The sequence below is a fragment of the Octodon degus genome, unplaced genomic scaffold, assembly GCF_000260255.1.
Source record: "Octodon degus isolate 3935 unplaced genomic scaffold, OctDeg1.0 scaffold00019, whole genome shotgun sequence".
NCBI classification, from domain to species: Eukaryota; Metazoa; Chordata; class Mammalia; order Rodentia; family Octodontidae; genus Octodon; species Octodon degus.
In genome coordinates, this window is record NW_004524595.1 from 22,082,480 (window position 1) to 22,087,825 (window position 5,346).

Below are 5,346 nucleotides of genomic sequence, written 5' to 3' on the forward strand. Positions count from 1 at the left end.
CCCCATGAAGATGAATGTATTTCAGAATTTCCAGACTGTTTGGATGTGAAAAAAAAAAAGCTACTCTAAATCAACTTTTTCTGGTTATATATTTGATTCTGCCTTGATTTCAAAGTAGCTGAGAGCTGGAACTAACTTTGAACTATTCTTTTTTGCTTTCCTAGCACTTTGTATATATCTCTGTGATCTCGTTGGTCGCAGTTCATAATTACTTGTTTATATTTTTCATTCCATCGATTAGCTGAGACTTTGGTCCTGAATGTCTTTAAGCCAACCACAGTGTAAAGTCAACCACAGTGCCAGGCACAGAGCAAAAGCTTATTAATATTTGCTGATAAGAAAATGTTTCACATGATTGTAAAATTGGAAACTATGCAAATGTGCTTGTAAGGTGTGGTCTAATTTTCTGAGAAAGTACTAAATTGCACTCCATTAATAAGCATCCAATCAAATAATTTTAGAAAACCCTTTTCAGAAACATCAATTCATACAAATCACTTAGTCTTAGAACACATCACTGCTCTGCTTAAAACTCTCGAGACTAATAAAGTGCCCTTTCAGCTCTAATTATGAAGCTCTCATTTACTGTCTTACCTGAAGAATCTTAAAGTTAATGTGAAAATAAGAGAGTGTGCTATAGTAACTAGTGGCATAATTATACATGTTCATATATGAATGATGATTCGTTATCTTTAAAGCCAGAAATTTGGAATTTGAGTCTTGATTCATTTTTGTTTTGCAAAAGGAGTTAGCTATTTGATTCGCCTATCCTTTTAAAAGTATGTGGGATTCTTTTCCTCCCTGGCTGCCTGAGGCTCTGTTGCTATCATGAATGACACAGTAACTAGCTAGACCTGGAAGTTCAGGACCAACCAACTTCTTCGAGGAAACTAATGATCATTGATGTCCTTCACCCTGGGAAAGCAACAGTACGTAAGACAGAAACTGGGGGAAAACTGCCCAAGATGGACAAGATAACACCAGAGGTGTCATTTTTGTGGTTGGATTGAAAACTTATTTTGGTGATAGCAAGACAATTGGCTTTGGCATGATGTATGATTCCTTGGATTATGCGAAGACAAATGAACCCAAATATAGACTTGCAACACACGGCCTGTGTGAGAAGAAGGAGAGCTCAAGAAAGCAGTGGAAGGAACACAAGATCAGAATGAAGAAAGCCAGGGGCACCACGAAGGCCAGCATTGGTGCTGGCCAAAAGCCAGAGGAATAAAAATTCTGCAGTGCCTGTCTGTGATGCCTGTGACTTTTACATGGGAGGATTAGTAAGCTGTAAAAACTTCAAAAACATAAAAATAAAAATATGTGAGATTCATAATAAATTAAATAAAAAATGCTAGTGAGGCTGCAGGGAAAAGTGAGCCCTTCTACGTTGTTGGTAAGACTATAAATGAATACAAACATTGTGGAAATCAGTGTAGAGATTCCTCAAGAAATTAAAAGTAGAAATTCCGTTCAACCTAGCTATTACTCTTCTAAGTATCTTCCAGAAAGCATGAAAAATATCTAATTACAGTGATACATGCATGCCCGTGTTTGGAGCAGCACGATTTATAACAGGTAAATCTTGGAAGTGGCCTATATGTCCCTCAACAGATGAATGGGTGAAGAAAAGGTAGCATTTATGCACGATGGAGCACAGTCATACTGTAAAGGTAGAGTTGGGTCATTTGTGAGAAAGCAAGTGTACTTTCAGAGCATAATATTAAGTGAAATGGAGCAGGCATGCAAGCTTAAATAGCACATGGTTTCTCTTCTATGAGAGTCCCTCCCATATTCTCCATAAGGAACAAAATGTAGATCATAGGAAATAGAAAGATCATTTGCAAAGAGAGAAGAGGACAAGAGATCGAGGGAAGGGGAAAAGGTGAGGCGAAGGGGATGATGAGAAAAGATTTAAGATGCATTATGTACATTGAGGGATGTAGTCATTATATACTGAAAAACATATCAATAAAATAGAACGCATTTATAGATTAAAAAATGTGACTTAAAGCATGTGTGGCCATAAAGTGACAGAGGCATTTGTCAGTCCTTTCATTGCCAGAATACAACACAAAGATCCTATTATCAGGGTCCTGGCTTTTCTTAATGCTACTAAATGATTAATGTCAGTATGAATGATACCAAAGATAGTGGTAGATGAGTTCCAACAGATCATTTTGAACATGATCCTCTGTGTAATATAATTATTTTTGCTAATTGTTTAATACTAGTAATTATTATTTTATTTGTTCTTCAGCCTTAAAAATTAAAAACAATGTTTCCAGTTTAAAGATAATATTTCTGTTCAGTAAAATATATCCTCTATAAAATAAAATTTGTACTTCTCAAACAAAAAAATATTATATTTGCATGTCGCAATACTTTCCCTTTCAAAATTCAAGTACAGGCTGGGTATGGTGATGCATGCCTATAATCCCAGCACTTGGTAGGCTGAGGCAGGAGGATTACTTTGAGTTCCAAGCCAGCCTGAACAACAAAGTGAGCCTATCTGGATTGCATAGTGAAACCCTGTCTCCAAAAGACCAAAAAAAGAGGGCTGGAGAGATAGCTCAGTGGTCTAAGCTTCTGCCTGGTGAGTCCAAGAACCCGGGTTTGATCTCTGGTACTGCACACTGTGCCGGCCACTGAATCTGGGCTTGTGGTGCACACCTGTAATCCCTGTGCCAGGGAGGCTGAAACAGGAGGAGCTCTATGAGCCCAAGCTGGGATGCAAGATCCTGTACCAAATCAATCAATCAATCAATAATTTATTTTTAAAAAGGGACCAAAAACATCCTTCAAACTTCAAATGATCGTTTTATGTATCTGCTCTCTTAGTGTGATGACCACATGAAGAGGGAACTGGAACCAGACAGTAGTCCGTGTAGCTGAGTGCACTTCTGCACCTGTGTCAATGGGCATTCTCCAAACAGTATGCAAAATTGTATGTTTGCAAGAGCTAGAAAACAAAAATGTGCTTGTTTGAGACTTACATATATAGTATTGAAACTTGACAATGCAGGAATCTTTTAGAACTTAAAGCAACAAAGATTTTTGGGTGAGCAATATCTATCCCTGAAATGATCTTGAACTGTCAGTGTATGATGATAATACAAAGCAGATGGCATTTTAGTTAAGGTCATTTATTTATATATTTATTCATTTATTTATATATTTATTTATTACTTCACATAAGGAAGCATTTATTGGGGTTTAGCATGAGGAATCATGAAAATAAAATTCGCATAAACAGAACCACAGAGCCATAACACATAGCAAAGGACAAAGTAAAAACAAAGGAATCTAGTCTTTTACAAAATAATCATTAGAAGGGCTGGCCTGATAGCTCAGGGGATAAAAGCACCTGCTTAGGCAGACACAGGGACCAGGGTTCGATCCCCAGAGTGCCATGTCGGCCCTGCCCCCAGGGTGTGCTGAGACGGCAACTGAGACGGGACATGGTGGCATGAGCCTGTAATCCCAGCGCTTGGGAGGCTGAACACAGGAGGATCACTGCAAGTCTGATCTACGTAGTGAGAACCTGTACTAGATACATTTAAAAAAAAAAAAAAGAAAGAAAGAAAGAAAAGAATACAAAATAATCATCAGAGCAATAGAAGACAAATCTTCACTGTTGTCCTGGGAGATTCCTTTAGCATCTCCTGTTTCCTTCAATGTCTTCCTCTTTAATATGACTGGTAATTATTTGTAGCTGTCACCTCCTTGAGATGCCTCCCCCTAAGTTCTCTGTTGATCACTGTAGTCTGCATATCCCTGGCCATATCCATAGTTCGCATAGTTATATCCAGTATAATCATATACGCCATAGGTGGCAGACAGTATGTACCTGAAGCAGAACATTCACACTGCCCTGCACATGATACACCTTTGACTGCTGTCCGGAGTTACTGTTTTTAAAATTGTCCTCCATTATTTATATTCCCTCTATCAAGAGCTACACTGGTGAACATGCACTGTGCTTTATCCTCGAGGTGGGCCAGGCACGTTCTGTGGGTTCACTGTCTCTCTGTGCCTCCCACACTGACCACTGCTTTCTCTTCCTGCTTTCTTGCCTGGTCCTCAGTACCATCGCAGTTTTGTGAAAGTCTCAATTGCTGAGAAAGAGGAGGCTTTCCTTCATTTTTGTGTCATAGCTTAATTGCGTCTCAAAATTTCATTAGTAGAAGGAGTTATGGGTGAGTTAACTTCATTTGCATTTGCTAGCCTTGCTTGTGGTTGACCTTATATCCACAGATAAATATCAGGGATAGATTGCTTGAGAATGAAATGCCTTTCCAAATATATTGACTCACAAAAGGGCAGCTTGGGTGACTTCTTCTATTCTGCATCCTGTATGTTCTCTGTCAATTAATATGAAAGAACATAATGTTTGTTCAGATTGTTTTAAGCATAGATGTGTCAGAGCCAAATGTTACATCCATCAAATTCAGAGAAATCTGGACGACATTAAAGTGCTGGCTTTCAAAGTGGATGGCTATCCAAGTAAGATAGTTTTATATTAATTTTCAACAGCAGTAGAGTGTAGATCATAGATTTCCTTTTAGTAGTAATATCTAATGCATGTTGAGTATGTACTACGGGTTTGATCTCTGGTACTGCACACTGTGCCGGCCACTGAATCTGGGCTTGTGGTGCACACCTGTAATCCCTGTGCCAGGGAGGCTGAAACAGGAGGACCTCTATGAGCCCAAGCTGGGATGCAAGATCCTGTACCAAATCAATCAATCAATAATTTATTTTTAAAAAGGGACCAAAAACATCCTTCAAACTTCAAATGATCGTTTTATGAATCTGCTCTCTTAGTGTGATGACCACATGAAGAGGGAACTGGAACCAGACAGTAGTCCGTGTAGCTGAGTGCACTTCTGCACCTGTGTCAATGGGCATTCTCCAAACAGTATGCAAAATTGTATGTTTGCAAGAGCTAGAAAACAAAAATGTGCTTGTTTGAGACTTACATATATAGTATTGAAACTTGACAATGCAGGAATCTTTTAGAACTTAAAGCAACAAAGATTTTTGGGTGAGCAATATCTATCCCTGAAATGATCTTGAACTGTCAGTGTATGATGATAATACAAAGCAGATGGCATTTTAGTTAAGGTCATTTATTTATATATTTATTCATTTATTTATATATTTATTCATTTATTTATATATTTATTCATTTATTTATATATTTATTCATTTATTTATATATTTATTCATTTATTTATATATTTATTCATTTATTTATATATTTATTCATTTATTTATATATTTATTCATTTATTTATATATTTATTCATTTATTTATATATTTATTCATTTATTTATATATTT